General features: G+C 39.2%; 1 protein-coding gene across 1 annotated transcript in view; it reads right to left on the reverse strand.

The window, feature by feature from the left end:
- Nucleotides 1–17,231, reverse strand: part of FRY (FRY microtubule binding protein) — a 568,375-nt gene extending 551,144 nt beyond the window's left edge. The window contains exon 1 of the mRNA XM_074216094.1: nucleotides 17,210–17,231. The gene's annotated coding sequence lies outside the window, so the exon portion shown is untranslated. The remainder of the gene's footprint in view (nucleotides 1–17,209) is intronic.
- Nucleotides 17,232–21,333: the final 4,102 nt, after the last annotated feature.

Below are 21,333 nucleotides of genomic sequence, written 5' to 3' on the forward strand. Positions count from 1 at the left end.
ATGAGAGAGAGAGAGAGAGAGAGAGAGAAAGAAAATGAATGATCTCTAAATCCAACATGTCATTTCCAGTCACACCAGTTTAAGCTTGACCCATCAGGGAGTAAGTACAAATTTTACATTTAACAATGGAACAATAGGAGTAAATTTACATCCCAGGAGCAGATAACATTTTACATTTTTACAAAATTTAACAGTATAAAGGCTTACAAAATTTATTTCTACTTATAAATTTCCTATATTCATAATTCCCTGCATCATTATGGCAGAATATAATAATAGTCATTGCTTTTTTTCCACTTCTTCCTTTTTTAAATCTGTGTTACAAGGAATGGCTCACTGGAATAGGGAGGGACAGGAATGGATTTAGAAATGAAGATGATATGAAAGCAAAAAAAGCCAATAAAATAAGATTAAAATTGATATTCACAATGATGATATTGGTCAATCAAGAAAAGATTAAATTTTGTTTAGTACACCATTTTTAGGAAGGCTTTTAGAAAGGAAACATCTAACTTGTTTTAGTAATATTTCCATCCAAAATGGTTAAAGATTTTTTTTTAAATAAAGGCTTGGCACATAAAAGGATAAACAGAAAGTTAACTGGAAAATTCATTTATTTGGGACACCTCCTTCTTTTACAAAGCTGGGTAAATGTCATGATTGTACTTATGATGTGGTAAATGACAAAGTTGACTTTTAACAAGAAAAGGAAAAATCTCTAAGCCACACATTAGGGTATTATACTCTGCCAAATAAAGGGCTCTATTTGTAAACAAAGCACTTTATTTGGTCAGGGTAGACAAGGAAAAAAAGATCAAACAGAATAATTTCAGATGAATTCCATTGGCATGCATCTTCTCTTCAGCATCTATTGGATTAAATTTATAGCTCTTTAAGACAGAAACCTGCGTCTGACCTTCTTACTCAACACATGTTCCACTGAGATCTACCAGACCTTACCCTGTGGAACTCTCCAAAAACATAAAGAAATTCGGTTCTGTTCTTGGTCATGCATCCCAAACTTAGCCAACAAGAAGGCTCTTCTTACAAAGAGTTTGACATTTTTCCGAAACACAATGTGAGACATTTAAAGTTCAAATAAAATAGGTCATAAAAACTAATCCTAAATCAGAAGAATTACCCAAGTGGTAGTAGTTATAAAGAAAGGAGTTGGCTTTTTTTTTAACTGACATTAGAATGTGAGTAGACAACCTCAAAAAAGAAGAAAAAAGGGAAGGGTTCAAGGAAACAGGGAAATTGAAAGGAAAGCATACAAAAAACCCCCCAACAAAAGCAGTAACAAGGAGAGATGGGGCCTCTCTCAGCTGTAGGCTATAGGGAAGCTCTTTACACCAAGACTTTTTTCATGAGCTGCTCTTATTATATTCTAAATTTAGTGGGCTTGGGGTTGGAGTTGCTTTGACTTACTCCTACAATAATAGGGCTTCTCACTTTGTGGAGCCACCACCAATCCTAGGGCTTTCTCTCTTCTCTACCAGATCACTAGGAGTTCCCTAATAATGTGATAGAAGATGGTAGGTTATCCCCAAAGGCCATACTAACTTTGACTTGTCCTGTTTTCCTTTGGTGAAGAGTGTTTTAAGTTCCAACTAAAATCTTACCTTTTACAGGAAGCCTGCCTTAAACCTTAATTCTAGTTTTCATTCTAATACTCTTTCTAAACTATTTCTTATTTATCTTGTTTTCTTTGTGTATATATATATGTATGTGCATACACACACATATAAATACATGTATATACACTAATATATATTTGTTTATTGTCACTTTCAATAGATTTGAAAGGTCCTGGAGGCAGTGATTGTCTTTTTATATAACCAACACAACACAGTGCCTGAAATGAAGTAGGTGCTTAATAAATTTCGTTGACTGATTGATTTGATTTTCGTGGGACTGAACTATCAAGCTCTGTGGACATGATACATCAATAAAGCAAGTAATTGTGACTTGAACTGGAACATAATTGAAAAAAAATATTGTGTTGTGTTCCTTTTTCACTGACATTCCTGACAAATATCTCAACTGTTTAACAGAGCAGAAAGATTAAAAACACCAGAAAGGTGTTCATCTAATTCATCTGCACTAGCCAGTAAATGCTTGCAAATGTTCAAATCTGAGAAAGCTCTTTATGTTATTGACAGCTTATTCAAAGAGGCGGGTACAGCACCATGTGACTTAAAATCAATATTACCCTCCTAGGAATTAAACCATTTTCCTAGCACTTGATATAGAGGATATTTTCAGAAACAAGTGCTTGGGTATACCAATACTAATTCTAATAGCCCTATTTTGCTCTTCAATTTAACCATGGAAGGCCAGCAGTCCCACCCTAAAGTTACAGCTGAGTTAGCTACAAAAGAACTCATTATGAACCACAGAATAATTACCTTTTTAAAGAAAAAAAAGTCTTGAGTGAATGGTCAATTTCAGAGGGATTTTATTTGTTTTGCCGATCATAGCTCCTGTCTTGGTTTTGTTTTCCCAGAGACATCATGCCTCATTCAGAGAACAGAAAGTTAGTGAACTAGAAAAATGGCATTACACAAAGAAAAAGCAAGGGGGACAGAGGAAATGGAAATGCTGAGAGAAGAGTGAATCTGGCAAGTGGGTCTGAGAATTAAGAGAGGAAGGAAAGGGTGGAGAGAGCTGGAAAGGCATGGAAGCTGTCTCATGTGAGCTAATAAGGGAGGAAAAGATGCTGGCACATGAGGTACCTCTGTATACCAATGATATGTGGGACATGGTAAGGCACAGTGGAGAAAGTTTAAGGATAAAGATGTTCAGAGACTCTGCTTTTGTTTCAGCCCTACACAGTCATCATCCAGGGAAGCAGTCGACATGGAAATTCAGCTTGACAACCCTTTTTGTGGGGCTACAGCTATTGGAGATCCAGAAGACAGTTCTTGCCACCAAAGGACTTGGCACTGCCAAATGCTTCACCTTCATAAACTGAACTAATTTAATCAGTGGAAATGGCATTTAAAATGATGGCTTAGTTGCTGTACCTTAAGGTGCAGTCTTTCCATCAGACTTTCAGCTGAAACCTCAAATATGTTGCTTCCCTCATTAGAACATGAGCTCCTTGAGAGCAGAAATTTTCGACTTTTCTCTTTGTAGACCCAGTACACAGTATAGTGACTTGCACACAATATATGCATAATGATTGCTTTTTTATTTGTTCATTCATGCTGGGGGGATGCTGCCTTTGAGGAACAGAATAAAGGAGGGGAAGGAATTGTGAGATATTCAGGACAGGATTAGAAGATTAGTGAGATGCCTATTATACTAGTTAGTAGGGTGAGGAGGGTTCAAAAAGAGGATGGTAAAAAAATTAGACAGTTTATTCTTGGGTAAAACAACTGGATGAAGAACTTAAAAGGAAAAGAGGGTACCTAGTTCTATTGTTTGACACTGCTGTGCAGAAAAAAATCATTATTGCTCTCTCTATTCAACTCCCATCTTACAGAATTTGTAGCTTCCTTCAAAGTCTGGCTCAGGTGCCAATTCATATATCAGAAATTTCCAGATCTCCTAGCTGTTAGTGATCACTCAAAGACTATAGGACTTTGTTTTTATTCTGTATATAGTTGTCTAAACTTATTTGAATCCTGTCACCCCTTCTTTTATCCCCCCTTCAGAATGTTAGTTTTTGGAGGGGGGGCTGTTTTAAATTTTTTTCTTTGATTCCCCAGCATTCAATACTGTCAGGCCCATGGCAAGTAAGCACTCAGTAACTGCATGTCAGATTAAATTGATTGTAAAAGAATTGTTCCCAATGTGGCCAATGCTTGGCTGTTTCTAGGCTGACATAATCAATCTCACTGGAAGATCAAGAGAGGCCCTCTGCTTCTGCTTCTCCTCTCTGGCTGTCAGCCTTCTGGCCTCAGCACTGCTCATTAGCACCTCCATCAGAGGATGAACAAGGGGAATGGAAGACAAAACTCAAATCAAACCATTTACTCCTTGTTAGCAGTCCTGGCTGAATGACTAAAGGGAAAAAAGATTGAAACAACCATGAAGCATGGATATTATCTAGGGGCTTCAATTATCCATAGGATTTTGGTTCCCATGAGAATAGATAACTTGAAAGCAGGCTGTAGAAATGGAAATAATTAAGCAGGAGAGAAATAATCAGGGATTCAGAATGGTTGCTCTTCCTAGGCAGATGGGAAGGGTGTTAAGAGGTCAACTATCAGGTTGTGTGCTTCTTGATACTCTTATTTATTTAACCACCAGGAGATACAATACAGATGGACAACATTCTTATGCCTCCGTGACAGAATTGATAGGATTGTTCAGAGAATCATCAGCAGATCCTAGAATATCAAACAATAAGAATACCTGGGATATTCTTAGGATGTGGGGCCTAGATGAGGAATTCTTACTTCTCTAAGTGAAACTTCTTCCATGTTCTCCAAAAGTAAACCTGAAGTTTCAAAGCAGTGTCTGTGGACTGCTAGCTTTCCTAGCATCTGCCTCAAACATAAAAGTAAACATATAATTGTTTTGTGCATGATGGGTATACACAAATTGCAACAAATAAAGAAATTCAAAGAAGATATGGAATAAAACTTGTCATCGGGGAAAAATATGAATGGGGAAAAAAAAGATTAGTTCCCATGATGAGAGTACAGGATGACATGTGGACATTCCAAGTGCTCCACTGGTATCTTTGACATATGTTGAAAAAGTAAAGAAGGCTCCCAACATACTGAGTGAAACCCCTGAAGTGAAGTTATATTAGGACATGGACAAAAGCTATACAGCAATGGCAAAAATGGATGGACTTTGATCTTTGCCATTGGAGGGGATAGTACCATTTGAAATATCTGAGCTAGAATAATGGTTGTAAATTTGCTTGTCCAAATAGTCATCAGTTTACTTGAAAAGAGAACATGATGACAATGTTATTTAAACAGTGCTTACCAGAAATGAAGCTATAGAAAGTTGTTAAGTCCTTTTAATGAAAAATTCCAATTTCCCACCCCAGAGCATGTAAATCATCCTATAGGATATTTTGTTCTCATGTTCTCTCCCTTCTTGTAATTATACTCCAACTTTCTCTCATCAAATACTGTGCTCAACAAGAGAACATAAAGGATAATCATTGCACTATAGATGTGTGCCTGAAATCCAATGAGAAGACTAGCTGTCAGTAAAGTATTACAAGAAGATAAGTCAGCTAAAATAAAGTGGGAGCCATATTATGGTAAAACCTGAAAGCCAAGATTGAAGAATATGTACCCAGAAAGATAAAAATTAGGAAGTAGGTAAATAAGCAGGAGAATAACATGATAGCTATCAGATATGTTTGAAATAAGAGCAGTTAGGTGGCCTAGTGAATAGAGCACTGGGCCAGAAGTCAGGAAGACTCATCTTCCTGAGTGCAAATTTTACTTCAGACACTTACTAGCTATGTGACCCTGAGCAAGTCACTTAACCCTATTTGCCCTGGTTTCTCATGTATAAAATGAGCTGGAAAAGGATATGGCAAAAGACTCCAGTATTGGTATAAAGTCATGAAAAGATAGACATGACTGAAATAACTGAATAATATGTTTAATAATCATCCAGAGCCACCCAGAACAACCAAACTTCATTGGAAATTAGCATAAATTGACATTTCAAATCTACTATAGTTATTGTTCCAATCAATCAGTAAATATACATCCATATTGTACAAATTTTAAAATTCTGTGACACAGTAGACAGAGAACTGCATGATTCTAGTCCTCATTTGTATTCAGTAAGTTGGGTGACCTTAAGCAAGTACTTCTCTTCTCTTCCTTACTTATAAAACAAAACAAAACAAAACAAAAGTAGACTAGAGTGGAGGTTCTTTATGAGGGAATTTGTAAACTAATTTTTAAAACTTATTTTGATAACTGCATTTCAATAAAATTAGTTTTCTGTGTAATCCCATATATTTTAATTTATGCTTCTAAAATAATTATTCTAAGGAATTCATAGGCTTTCCCAGACTGCAAAAAGGGGTCCATAAACAATATGTTTTAAGGACACCTAGGTTAGATAATGTCTAAGATTCCTTTAACTTCAACATTTTATGATGCTATAACAAAGATGTTATTTTAAGAAAAATAAGTGTTATGCTGTTAAAATTAGAGGGAGGAGAGAGCTAAGTAAAGGAGATTATTGAAAATATAAGAACATAAGAGTTTGGAATACTGAGGTTGGAATGAGGATTACAATTCAGATTCTTAACCCTTCCTTCAGTGTTCTGTCTACTATGTCATATAATTTAAAAATTAAAATTTGTGTAATGGGGATGTATATTTATAAAATATAATTTTATAAAATAAAAATGAAATGCCTATCTCCATGGTGAGCTAAGGAAGCTATGTACAGACAACAGGATGAAGGGAACTACTTCAATTTAGGAAGAAGCTGCTACCATAGTCAAGCCAATTTTATCTTTGCTAAGAAATTGTATCAAAATGAAATTGCCAATAAAATCAATTGAGTTAATAGAAATCAATAAATGTGAAATATATACATATGTGTATATATGCACACATGGGCACATCAATATATGGATAAATACATACTCAAAACTTTGCCCTTTGCTTTTCAAGTAGATGTCATGCCAAAAAGAAGCCCTGATATACTATAATAACTGTTAAGAATGACTTGGAATGATGACCTGTTCATCTTCCTCATTGTATAAATAAATCATCTTTGCTGGAGCTATCAGGAGGAGAAGCTGTACTTTTCACTTCCCATTATAAGGAAAGAAAGCAAAACTCAAGTGAACATTGTGCAGGATAACAAACAGCGATCGAACATTAAATTTATTTACAAAGGGCAACAAGTTTGCTTTCCAGGTACTGAACTCTAATGACCGATGCTGCCGAGTAGAATAGAGGAGGGGGGTCCCCATAGGTCTTAGTGTGTTTCCAAGTTGGTTAAAATTGTGTCCTTATGAACTTACTTCTCTTATAAGCTGGGCAACACCAGTTGACAGCAAAAATTCCTAAGTGGTTATTAAACTCAAGCCCCAGTTGACTTTTTTACAGGTGTTGTCAGCAGCTTTTAACCATAAAAGTTGAGAAATCCTCTTTCCATAAGTCAATTATGTAACTTGAGGGACAATTCAGTTTCATTTTAAAGTATGAAGCAGATATAACTATAAATTCTGCTGACTCTGATGCCTTAGATGTTTGGTGCTGAAGAGAGACAGGGATATCAGGAAACATCTTGAATCAAGTAAGACACATAAACTGACATTTTTACTCATCCATTGGGAGAGGCTGGGGACCTCAAAAAGTCTATTTTGTGAAAATAAATAACACCATCTGAGAGCTCTAGGACTGGTGGGAATAGTATGTGAAAGGTGTTCCTCAGAATATAATCGAGCCTATGGTAGGCTCAATTGTATTAAAAACTTTTATGGATCAATGTATGCTTATTAATGCTCTTTATCTTAGAAAGTGAAGATGCCATTACATTCACCATGGAAAAGGAGGGAAATTCCATGGAGGAGCAGCTGTGCCTCCATGAGATATTTTTTTTAAATTTTTATTTATTTAAGGCAATGGGGTTAAGTGACTTGTCCCAGATCACACAGCTAAGCAATTATTAAGTGTCTGAATCCAGATATGAACTCAGGTCCTCCTGATTTCAGGGCTGGTGCTCTATCCACTGTGCCTCCTAGCTGCCCCATTCCACGATATTTTTAATATGCTGTTGATCTTCACTGGGGAAGTCAGATGTGATATAAGGAAGCTGTGCACAGGCCATCAAGTAAATTAAGCTGCTATCACAGTCAGACCAAATTTTGTAGACACACACATACACACACACACACACACACACACACACACACATATATATATATATATATACATACACATATATATGTATATATAAAATGTATCTATTTGGTTTTTTGCAAAGCACCTAGCTGCCTCCAAACATATCTTTTTGCCAAGAGATTACATCAGGAAAGATAAAATACTTCTAAGATATTGGCCTTATTTTGTTAGCAATATATATAGATCTTTGAAGAAATGTCCTGTAACTTCAAAAATGTTTTCTTAAAAAAATCATTAAGCAACTACAAACAGAAAAACAAGAAATTTGTCTCATGTGACTTCACTCTTCAATTTACTATTCATTTGTTGCCCCTGGGCCCATCCCAGAATGTGCTGCACTAGGACTAAATCATTTCCAGTGTTTCCTTTAATTCACTCAATATTCAACATACATTTATTGTCTTTCTTTATTTAAAACTGCAGGGGGACTGGATTAGTCTTTTTTTCTACCTATTGCTGATAGCGTGACTTTGGCACAAGTCAATTTCTCACCTGTAAATCAGGTATAGTAACAGCTGTACCAATTACAGTATCTAAGAGGATCATAAAGATGAAAGCCTTTGCAATAAGAAAACTACTGTGAAAGGAAGAGCTATTATCTTTGAGAAGAGCTGTAGGGAGTTTGGGGCAAATAGAGAAGAAAGAAATGACATTCTTACTCTCATGGAAGTTACAGTTTGGGGTGGGGGGAGATAAGGACCACAGAAGAAAGTATAATTTAAAGTGCAATTTGAAAGTGAAGGAATTGGGAGTTCAGAGTATTTACAGATCTAAACTGCTGTGTGAGAGTTGCTATTCTCTATTGTTATGTTGATACCCCTCAATGTCAGAGCAGCCCTGGGAACAGCTGCATATTTGAATATGAACTCCTTGAAATCAGGGATTTTTTATGGTGTTTCTTTGTATTTCCTTTAGCACAGCACCTAGTACATAACTATCACTTAATAAATGCCTCTTAATTGAATAAAGGGAAAAATGTATGATCACCACTAAGTTTTCTGCATTGTCTGGCCTAACCATACTCTGAAGTTATTTTTAGAAGCTTGAGTTGTTCCAGGCAACTTCTACAAATGTGTTTGTCACATGGCAAGAGCCTTGGGTTGAGAATCAGAGAAGTTGGGTTAGAACCACAGCTACTTCTTACTCCCTAGATGACCTTGAGTCAGACATCTGTCTTTGTCAGACCTTAGTTTCTTCAACAGTAAGAGGAGGGTACAGAGGCTGATGGTCTCTGGGGTCCCTACCATCTTTGATCCCTGCATAGTCAGGCAGTCAGTTGTGTTTAGATGACTCTTGGAAAATTGCTAAATTCAGAGCTACACTAATCCAGTTTCATTGGATACCAAATTTCAGAGTATAATGATAATACAAATAATGGTAATAGTAACTAACATTTATATAATGCATTAGGCTTTGTAAAGGTTTGTAGACCTTTGTAAAGGGTTTTGGATGTATTTTTTTTCACAATAGTCCTATGTGCCAGGGTCACATAGCTAGTATGTATCTGAAGAAGGATTAGAACTCAGGTTTTCTTGGTACTAAATCCAACATTCTAACCATTTTGCCATGTTGCCTTTCAAACTGGAATTAGGATTCCAACATTGGAACATTCTTTTGTTGTCTTGGAAATCACCTTTTCCCTCAAGAGGGTTCAATGAAATAGTCACTTGGGAATAATAGTGTGATACTAATGATTTTGCCCAGAAGTAAACATTCAAGGGATGATGTACTAGATTACAAATCTTCCTTCAGTCAGAAGATTACTAAATATTAGCTAATGACTTGAAGAGGGCTCTATAGATACACCAAAAGAAATAGCCAAAACCTTAATTAAAAATATAGAGCCTCAACTTAATGATTATGTTGCACTGACTGAAACCCTGTCAAAAACTGTATTCATAAAATCAACAACTTGCAGTCAGCAAAATCTGAGTTCAAATCTGAGATACCTTTGGCAAATCACTTAACTATCACCTGCCTCAGTTTCCCCAACTGTAAAATAGGGAAAATAACACCTATCTTGGAAGGGTTGTGAGGATCAAATGAAATAATCAATTTAAAATACTTAGCACAGTTCCTAGCATATAGAAGGCTCTTAATTGCTTGTTTCCTTCAACCTCCTGGATTGAGAAGTTAGAAGCTAGCAGAGTTTAATGATAAACTCTGAACCAGAGAAGAGTCCAAAAGAAAGGAAGTCCAAATAAAAAATCATGCAATACAGACCACATTTTTTCAATGTGGTCTGTATTGTTTATCTATAACACCTAAAAGTTGTACTTACTTTGCAGGCTCCACTGCTGACTGGACTTTCTCATACTATAGAAGCCTTTTCACCCTGAAAGTTTCCTCCATTCCTGGGCTTCACAATCCACCCCTGCAGCTGTTTTCTCTGGTTGGTTCCTCCCAGCACTTCCATTTTAAGGAAAATATCTGGACCATCCAGGTCTTGTTCCTCCAAAGCTTCCCCTCCTGACTTTCTCTATAATGCCCCTTTTAGGGAGGTACTTTACTCTCCTACCCCCTTTTCAGTTCCCTTTTATGCCCCCTCCCCCTATTAGAATGTAAGCTCCTTTATACTTGTAGGGTATGTTCAAGGAAAACTAGAACCTCTGGTGTTAGGGCTGCCAAGTCCTTTTCAGGGTTGCTTTCCACCTTTGAAATTCACCTGAACCACTTCACTCTCACCTTTGGTTCCAGGAAGCTGTAGCATACACAGTGGGCCATACCCAGGTAAACATGCTTTTTGTTTGAGGATGGACAAAACCAGGGTGAGGGTAACTGAGGTGTTTCAAACCCATTGGTGACTTGGGGGGGGGTATCTATCCCAAGCATGTGAAATCTTCCACTGGTGAAATGGGTGGATGAGAACATTTTGTTCCCATGGCTATGAAGGCAATTGAAGCAGGGATTGTAGGGTGTTTAGAGCTTGATTAGATATCAAAGACACAAAGGTCATCCACTGCATCTTGACTCTGTCTTGCCACCAGATCATGATGACTTTGGAAGAGAGAGTGAGGCCAATGACTTCATGAAACTCTGCCTCACTTAAAGCCATGCATGAATCAAAACACATCATCTGAACCATTTTACCATTTCTATTGAAGCAGCTCCAAGTAAACATGAGATACATAAGTTTAGAGTAACCATTCCAGGTGTTTGTGTGGACTATTTGTACCCAACCTGGTAGAGTGTTCCGAGCTCATGCAAGTCTGATCAGCCATAGTTGAACACACTGTAAATTATCTCTAATTTAGTGAAGTCATTTTGGTCTTTGATAAAAAAAAAGGACAAAAATCATGTTTGCATTGGCATTTCCAGCATTAAATGGTTAACACTTATTGGCTGTTGACCCTGGACAAATCACTTTACCCTATTTGCCTCAGTTTCCCCTTCTATAAAATGATCTGGAGAAGGAAATGGCATACCATTCCAGTGTCTTTGCCAAGAAAACTTTAAATGGGATCATGAAAAGTCGAACACAACTGAACAATAACAAAATGAAAGGGCAGGATTTATATGGCCTAACTCTAAACCTATGATTCTGAGGATCACAGGGCTGACAGAGTGGTCAGAATCAGTACCCCTGAAACATTTCTGCTGTGTTCTACAATAATTGCTTTCATTAAATTTGGCTAATATGGGCAAGATATGTTCATAGAAATGAAAGCAAAAGAAATGTACTAAAGTTAGGGGATGAAGAGGTATATTAATAACTGGTCATATTTTCTCAACAAAAAACAAGAGATGCTCAAATGAAGAATAGGGATTGGAAAGCATGCCTGGGTTATACTTTGCACCAAGAGAGGGAAATATCCTTATCTGTGACTTTATAGAGTCATTGAAGAGGAGATTTTCAAATGGAATAAACAGTTAGCATGGTACAGAGACTAAGAGAAGGCATGATAGTGCAGAATGAGGACTGACTTTGGAGTCTTGGGATCCACCAGCTCAGGCACTGTCTACCTACATGATACAGGGCAAGTCACCAATCTCACTGAGCCTCAGTTGTCTAAACTGTAATATGAGATAGTTGACTGAGATGAATTCTGAAGTCCTTTCTAGTAAGTATATGATCATCATTAAGGAGACCAGACTATCTATAGAAAAGTTCAGTTTGAGCATACACACACACACACACACACACACACACAAATCAAGGGGCTGAATTGTAAACTACCAAGGGTGAAAAACCTAACTATAACCACTAAGCATCTGAAGGAGAGACCCCCCCAGATGTAGAAGGGGAACAGGACACAAGTCTTTTAAATCAGCAGGGTACCTGAAGGGATATTTTTAGGAGTAGGACTGCATATTTTAAATGACAGTTATTAAAAATGTGAGTTTGTATGTGTGTGTGTGTGTGTGTGTGTGTGTGTGTACACACAGATAAATAAAATTATATATTATACATATCACATATACAATTCATTCAGAATTAGTCATTTCAGAATACACAAAAGTAATGTTATACACATAATTGTATATATATAATATCTATAACATATTTCCTGTCAGAATCAATCATTTCAACATACACGAACATAATACAAAACAAAGCAAACTTTTCCAATAGGTAATTCTCAAGCTATAACTGCAAATGCAACATATGTCACACTGTATACAGGGGAACTTGTGCTAATGAGAATGCATATTTTAAAAAAAGCTACCGAAATAGTCATCATGTCAGGTATGTAGGGTGCTGTCTGATGGATATACAAAGAGTTAACATTTATATCTACCATGCATCAGAACTCTGCTAATCACTTTATAATTATCTTATTTGATCCTCAAAATAACCCTGGGAGGTAGGTGCTATAATTATCTCCAATTTATAGATAAGGAAACTGAGGCAAATAGAAGTAAAGTGACTTGATTAGTGTCACACAGCTACTGTCTGAGGTTGGATTAGAGCTCAGATCTTCCTGACTCCTGGCCCCTCTAGCCACCTAGTTGCATATTTATGTGTGTATGTATGTGTATATAACACATATATTCACACAAATATGCACTCATTTACAATGGTAATTTATCAGGATTAAAATGATTAAACTATTAAAATATACAAAGAGCACTCTCAAAGATAACACAATGTCAAAGAATGCACCCACATTAACATACATATAGTGGGAATATTGAATGAAGGGTGCAGATGACTGAAGCACAGCACTAGAATCACAATGAAAAGATAAATGATGATGACTGCAGGAACACATGCACATATGGGGGAACATCAGGGTTTATCATGTCAAGTGAAAATAGATTAGTAAAAATGTGTGATTCCAATTGAGTGAGGGAATATGATCCCCATATAAAACTGCATGCATTCTCTTGGCTGGCTGGTTTGGTACACTCCCACAGATATGTATAGGCTTGCCAGTTGGCAAGGTCATAAAATCATAAAATTTAAAACAGCAAGGGAACTTAAGGATCATCTAGTCAAACCACTATATTTGATAAATAAAAGAACAGAGGCTCAGAGATATTCAATGACTTGTCCAAGTCATTGCAGATAGATGGCAAACCTGGGAGACAGGTTCCCTGGCCTTAGTCGGATAGTCTTTTCACTATTATGACAATAATGTCTCTTACAAACACACAATATTCTGTCAAAATAAGTGTCTTCCAATCTTTTGAACATAGATATAGATCTAATGCCTAACAAAAGTCACTTGCCTCTCTTCCTTTCATCCCAGGCTTTGAATAAAAATATGATAGTGAGTAAACTCTTCCCATATATTTCAAATGAGACTACTCTAGGATTTAAATGGCACAGTAAGATGGCACAGTAGATAGGGTGTTAAGCCTGGAGTCAGGAAGACTTTTCTTCCTGAGCTCAATTCCAGCCTCAGATACTAATTGTGTGATTCTGGGCAAGTCACTTAACCCATTTGGCCTCTGTTTCCTCATCTGTAAAATGAGTTGAAAAAGGAAATGACAAACCACTCCAATATCGTTGCCAAGAAAACTCCTAATGCAATCCTGAAAGTCTGACTAAATAACTGAGCAACAATCATTTAAGTCATTTAGAGTAGAGGATGGGGCCTAAGTTGTGAACCAAGCAATGATCTAGTTTCCACAGAAAATAGAAATTCAATTCCCTGAAGTAAATTTTATAGGGTATCTAGTGTGTACAAGGAAGACATTGTACTAGAGATTCCTTCTGCCCCTCAAGGAGTTTATATCAAGACAAAGAGCAGACAGGAATGTCTTCCTGGAATTCCCCAAATAGAGATATGAAATTTTGTGCTTCTTAGTATTATGACAATAAAAGTAAAATGCTAATTGGAGAATATATTCCCAGAGAGCATATGGTAACTGCTCAAAATCCTACGTTTCACATCTTATGAAACTTAGTGCTACAGCTTGATTTGGAAGCAGAAGATGAATTAGGAGGTGAAAACTATTTTGACAAGAAATATATGTATATATACATATTTCTCTATTCATAAGATTTCTTGTACATGATTCCAGGTACAGTTTGGGGGAAATAGTGTCTCATTGCTTGATACCCTGCTTCAAATGTGTCTTGTAATCCAACAAAAGGTGTTTCTCTAAATGAGAGTTAAGGTATAAATCTAGGAAATAAGGACAAGGTGTGTTGCTTTATGGAGGATGTTACACCCACTATAAGGCAACAGGTGGTAGCATCTAAATATGGTAACAGCTTTTTTTTCCCCACAACACCTTGTTCTGAGTTCCTTTGGATATATGATACTATAATAGGCACTGGAGGAATTTTTTTCATAATGTGGGATTGAGCTATTTCTGGTTTGTTAAGAATTTAACATTTCAAGAAAATGCTGAGATATATGTATATGTATATATACATACATATATATATAAATTTCAGTTGTGATTCACTTCAGTAATTCATAGTAATAACAGAGTTCAGGGATAATATGAATTAAGGAAATCCACAAAGAACCTTAATTCAACAATTTCACTTCAGTCAAGGATTGCAATCTCTTCTGTTTTAATAAGTCAAGTGAGGCTGTCTGTGTCTAGATTGGAATTCACATCTGTATTTAAGGAGTGAGTGAGTGAGATGGAATGAGATGGAGATGGGGTGAGGAATGAGGAAATGGAGAAAAGATGAGGGGTTCCTAGAATGTCAAATTGTCCCCTGGTGTAGCGTCTGGGAAACTGCAAAAAATTGAGGCCAATTTATATGATTAGTGGGGCAGATACTGGGTTCCTCCCCCTTCCTTGCCAATTGAGAGTGTATTTGGTCTTCCTTTTGTCCCATGCTTTTTCTCTTAAAAGGTAACCAGAACTTAGGTGTTGGTGCTTGATGTAAATCCCTGGAATGTTTAATCAGGTGAAGTGACTGGGTAAATCAAGGACTTCTCAAGGTTTCACACTACTTGGTCTGAGCATAAGTGTACACATCTGTCTAAATGTTTGAAGCTGTCTCTTGAAGTTGCTATGTGTTGGAATATGTGAATTTCCCATTGTTCAAAACATGGACAAGTTTTTGCAGGCTGTAAATTATGTCAGGTGGATTGTGTGTGTCTATTCTAATCAGGAAGCATGAGGCTTACAAAAAAAGAACTATGCTCTTATCTGTGTGCTATCTCCTGGATAAGTATAAATTAAAATGCAATACCAGCAATCAGGGATGCTAGTTTCCAAGATCTTTCAGGTAAGTAAAGTGTGAAGCTAACTGATGAATAAAAAAAGAAAGAGTTTAGAGAAAGGAAAGGTATATATAAATGAGAAACAGACAGGTAACAAGACTGATTACATCAGTTATCCCATGTACCTTCCATAATAACATGGCAGAGATTGTGAACTTGAAGGCATGGGACTGTCTTTTGCCTCTTTTTTGTATTTCCACAGTGTTTAGCTCATAGAAGGTGCTTTAATAAATGTTCACTAACTGACTGACAGAATGTTAGAAGGGGACCTTAGAAGTCACTTTGCAAGTTGAGGAAAGATTGAGTAATTCACCCTTGGGCACTGAGAAAATAAACATCATAGGCAGGGTTTGAACTCTGGCCATCTGAGTTAAAAATAAAAAAAAGTTTTCCATCTATAACATGTTGTCTCCCCAAAACCAGCCCTTTGCAATAGATGTGCTCTAGAAAATCTTTGAAAAAATTGATTTTAAATCAAAACACAACATAGGATTTGAACCCAGGTCTTCCTAATTGTATTTTATTATACCAAATAGCCTTCTCCATATCTGGATATATTTCTATGGTTTTGTCATGTGTGGCATTTTTCATATTATGCTCATATCATACTATTTCATCAAACAGGATGCTGCTAAAGAGTATGGGACCAAATCTCTATTTTTGGTAGCTTCTTCCATCCTCCAAGGATGATAATTCATTCACAATTGGGTTCAATATATAATAACTCTCACTTTCTGACCATGAATGTAGCAACAGAAAAGTGGAATAGACTGAACGGGACAAAATATGGTTTAAAATACACAATTCTCACAGATTTCTGATTAGTTCTTGTCCACTGACAAGGTTATGAAGTTTTAACATTTGTCCATATAGAGTAAGGGTTTAGAGATAAAAAAAGATAAGCTTAATGCATAAGGAAGTGTGTGTGTGTGTGTGTGTGTGTGTGTGTGTGTGTGTGTACCTGTGAAGGCTGCCAAGTGATCATTTCTTGTCTGAAGACAAGAGAGAGAGGCTAGTCAGTAAAGGGTCAGGAGTGATATTTGTACCCTCTCTTGGTACCACATGACAGCAGATATGATTCCATACTTGACCTCATGCCTACCGCACAGGGTGTCCCAGAGTACAATGCTTATAATGCCTGCTTGCAGGCTGTGTTTTGCTTTTCAGTGTGCTAAGTAGGATGTGTGACAAAACCACTGGCTGGTGGCTTGACACCCTGAGGGCCATTGGGTGAGAGGTGCATGCTTGTGCCATGGTGTGCAGTTCTCATGGGGGTGCTAGCACTGGTGAAGGTGATTCACAACAATTTGTGCCAGCGGTTTCCCTACCTTTCGGGTTCTGGTGTTTGCTTTAATTGGAAGGATCAGGAGGCTCTCACATAGGGTATTTTTGCTCTAAGGTTTTGGAGATAGGAGAGAGATCCAGTTAAGGAGAAGAATTAAAAATGGAGATGTGAAGTACTTGTTAGTAATTTCAGTCAATCAATCAACATTTCCTAGGGGCACCGTGCTAAGCCTTGGAGTACAAAAGGGGCAAGATGTTGGCGAAATCTGGCTGCAGCGGATCAGGGAAGAGGCACCAGGGGAGGAGGGAGGGCTGGTTTTTCCTTGTGGAATTTCCAAAGGGAATTTCCCAACTTGTAGCCGGAGATGGGATGCCGGTCGGGAAGCGGCCGACAGGGACACCTGCGTCCCAACCTGTGTCCCACCTGTGTCCTACCTGTGACGCTCGATGGTGAACACGAGGCTTGCGAGGGTGGTGGGGAAATCGTCCGCGGAGAAGGAGGAGAAGGCACGGCCCCAGGCGCCGGGGGGCCTGCCTCAAGGGCTCCTTTCCCACAGCTCCGCATCCAACTTTCTCCCGCTCCGGGGACAGAACGGCTTCCCAAGCAGATGGAGACGGGAGGAAGGACAGAGGATGGGGATGCTGCCATGCTGCTCCCCCAGGGCTTCCCCCTCCCCCTCTTCCCGTAGCTCCCACCCTCTTCCTCAAAGGGAAACCAGCCCGGCCCCAGCCCAACCCCACCCCGCGCATCCCTCCCCCCCCCAACTCCGCGCCTCCGAGACACAAAGCGGGGCGCCGGCGGGGGCCGGCGGGGGCTGGGCGGGGAGGGGCACGCCGGCGCGCATCTACCTTCAGAGGAGGCGCGGGTCAGCGGCGGGCGGGCGGGGCCGGCCGCAGCATCCTCCGCATCCCCCGCCGCTCGGGCTCCGCGGAGCTCCCGGCGCGCCGCCTCCACCGAGTGCGGGAGCCGCGGCCACACGCCCTCTGCGCGGCCGCTCGCCCCTCCTCGCCCCGGCCGCGGCCGCTGTCAAGCGGAGCCCCGCCCCCTGCGCGCTCAGCCGAGCCCGGAGCCGGGAGCGGGGCGGGGCGGCCGCCCGGGAGGAGCCGGCCGCCCGCCGCCATTGGCCCCGCGCCGCCGGCCCCGCCCCCGGAGCCCCGCCCCGCCGGCCCCGCCCCGCCCCGCCCCGGAGGGAGCCCGCAGGTCCGCCCGAGTGGGAGCGCGCCCGGCCTCCCCAAGGGGGCTGCCCGGGACCGCTGCCCGGGGGAGGCTTATTCATGGAAAGTCATTTCTCACGAAACCTGGGAAAGAATGTGCGTGTGTGTGTCTGTCTGTGTGTCTGTGTGTCTGTGTCGTCTATAAGAGCTCAGGGTGGAAGGGGCGGACTGCTGGGGGCAGGAGCAGACTAGTCAAACTTCACTTTATAAATAAGAGAGAAGGGGACTCCGGTGAAGGTAAAGGGCCACCTCCCAGGACAGGAGATACCTACTGCAGGTGTAAGCCGCCTGGCAAGAGTGGGGGGAGGCCAGAACTAAGAAGAGACGGTCCCTAGACCTTCCCAAGCCTACGGATGTCTAAACACCCGCTTCTTCCATCACGACTCAATTCCTCTTCCTGAACTGGTGTGGCTTGTTTTGTCTTTGTATATAGTAACCAACCTCTTGTCTAAAGTAGGCACTCACTAAATGCCTAATGGATTGGATTTAAAAAAAAATTAAACGGATTAGTAGGAATGTAACACGGCATAGTGGAAACAGAAAAACATGAAAACTAGAAAAATCTGAGTTTGGAATCCTGCCTCAGACACTGCTAACTCTATAAATCCGGACAAATCATTTTTACTCTCTGAGCCTCTGTTTCCTCATCTATGTGGTTCATTCAGCACTGTCCAACTCTTTGTGACCCACATGAACCATAGACAGATCGCATCCTTCTGTTCTCCACTATCTCCTTAGATATGTCCAGGCTCATGCTCATCACTCCGGTGATACTATCCATCTCATCCTCTGTCATTGCCTTTTCCTTTTGCTCTCAATCTTTCCCAACACCAGGGACTTTTCCAGTGAGTCCTATCTTCTAGTCATGTGAAGCTGTCCCAGGAGGATATGTATTTTTATATACGTTTGTGTATGTATGCATATACTTATACACATGCTATTTACACTTCATATATACCACATACACCCATGTAGCTCAGCAAACATAAAATGCTATAAAAATGTTAGCTACTATGAGTACCTACTTAAGTATTTCTCAAAGACTGTGTGTGCAGGGTGGCTAGGGGGCACAGTGGATAAAGCACGGTCCTGGAGTCAGGAGTACCTGGGTTCAAATCCGGTCTCAAACACTTCATAATTACCTAGCTGTGTGGCCTTTGGGCAAGCCACTTAACCTCATTTGCTTTGCAAAAACAAACAAAAAAAAGAGATTGTGTGTGCCTGCTGTGAAATTTTGGAATTTTGGATGTTATGTCCTTGCAGATTTTAAAGATGTAATTTTGCTTAATATTAATTTTACATTTTCAGCATATGTAGTGTGATTAGTATATTATTTGCAGTAATAATAAAAATTTGCCCTGTTACACACATACACAAACCTCAAAACACCTCAGGATTTGAACTGCAAAAGAATACAACAAAAATGACTGATCTTAATTAAGAGATTAACCCTCCTGACAAGGAGCTCTTAACTTCAGCAACAACTCCATTTCTGCAACTTTCTCCTCAGAATCCTGAGTTTCTTTCCCCAAACCTGGTGGAGGAAGTACCTTAAGATTCATGCTCACTTCTAACCTGGCTCAGCACTCCTAACTCTCTGGACTGATTTTCACCTTAGTCTCTTCCCTGGTACTTTCCTTTAAACTATTTTTATCATCCTGTTATATGTTGTGTTACCTTCTGAGAATATAATCTCCTTAAAGACAGGATCTAGCTTTCTTTTTGCTTGTATTTATATTAAAAAATCTTAGCAGTGTCTGACATATAAGTAAACGCTTTACCTAATCAAAGGGAAACTGCTTGAGTAACTTTCCTATTTCTTTCACAGTGTTGTCCATTTACAAGTTCATTGTGCCACCAGTCTTCAAAGTAACAAATACCGAACTCTAATTTAAAAAATTAGACTTACTGACCCATTGTGTACTAGTTACTTTAGGGGAAGCTATCAGAAGAAAGAGACAAAGCTCTGCCTTTAAGACACCAAACTTAGATAAGGTTTGCTGCCCAGGGGATTTAGAGGGTAGAAATAATCATTGAGGTATGTTCTGATCCTATCAGTGTATTGCAAGCTTGAACCACCAGGGCAATCTTTCTGAGAGAGCATAATGCTGAATTAAGAGAAAGCATGAGATCTGATTTCATTTCCACTCATCATCAAATGCATGTCTTTGGTAATATTTGTGTAAGAATATAGGGTCCACTGAATCACTCATACCATCCCCTTATAAGTAATTAATCAGTGAGAACACCTCTTGAATTAAACTACAACTAAATACTTAGGTATGAAAAGTCCTTGCTTTAGTTTTTGAAAGTCACTGAATGAATTGATTGTGGACAAGAAATATATGCATATTATAGAGATGATTTAGTTATTCCCTATGGAGTAAGCTAATATTGGGTATTTAGGGTGACTTACTGAGAGGGGCAATTCCAACAAAGCTCCAAGAGAGAATAAGAATATCTTTGGGAAAGGGGGCAGGATGCAGAGGAGGAGAAGAGCCTCAGTACCAGACTCCTTTCAATCAACCCCCCCCCAATCTTGGTCAGAGGTGGACCTAATATGGTTTAAAGTGTGCTTTGAATTTCTCATCAATATCCCAGTAGGGTCCACAAAACAATAGGCAACAGTATCTGCATTTGGAACCAGGAACAAACTAGACATGCTGAGGAGAGGTGGCTCAAACCTATGAAAGGAATCTAGCAGATACCTACAAGATACTTAAGCAGAAGAGGGCTACTTCCTTTTGCCATTTGTGTGCCAAACTTGATAAATTTCCCTGTTGGGGTCATGTTACAGACTTTTGGGACTATTTTGTGTTTACTGTTCTTACTAGACCACTTAGTAAATATTTTTTTTCTAGAACCTAATTAAGTCTGACTATTGTCAGTGACAGTGGGGAAAGCAGACTGATGGGGGCTTGGGCTGTGTTAGATTGACTACCAAACTGAAAGTCTATACATAGCTGTTGTGCTGTCCTCATTGCTGAATGCCTATGAAGTCTGGACAGTGTACCAGTGCCATGCCAAAAAACTGAATTGCTTCCATTTAAACTATCTTGGGAAGATTCTGAAGATCCCTTGGCAGAATATATATCAGACCCTGAGGTCCTTTCTTGAATGAAGCTGTTAGGCATTCACACTGTTAAAGAGAGTACAACTCTGATGGGCTGGCCCCATTGTTCAAATGCCAAATGTAGGCTTGCCAAAAAAGATTATTTTATGGAGAACTCACATAGGGCAAGCACTCACAAGGGGGGGGAGGGTGTCAGAAAAAGCAATATAAGGACACTCTCAAGTTCTCTCTTAAGAATTCTGGAATTGACCGTACAGTGTAGGAGACACTG

Source organism: Macrotis lagotis, chromosome 1 (genome assembly GCF_037893015.1).
Source record: "Macrotis lagotis isolate mMagLag1 chromosome 1, bilby.v1.9.chrom.fasta, whole genome shotgun sequence".
NCBI classification, from domain to species: domain Eukaryota; kingdom Metazoa; phylum Chordata; class Mammalia; order Peramelemorphia; family Peramelidae; genus Macrotis; species Macrotis lagotis.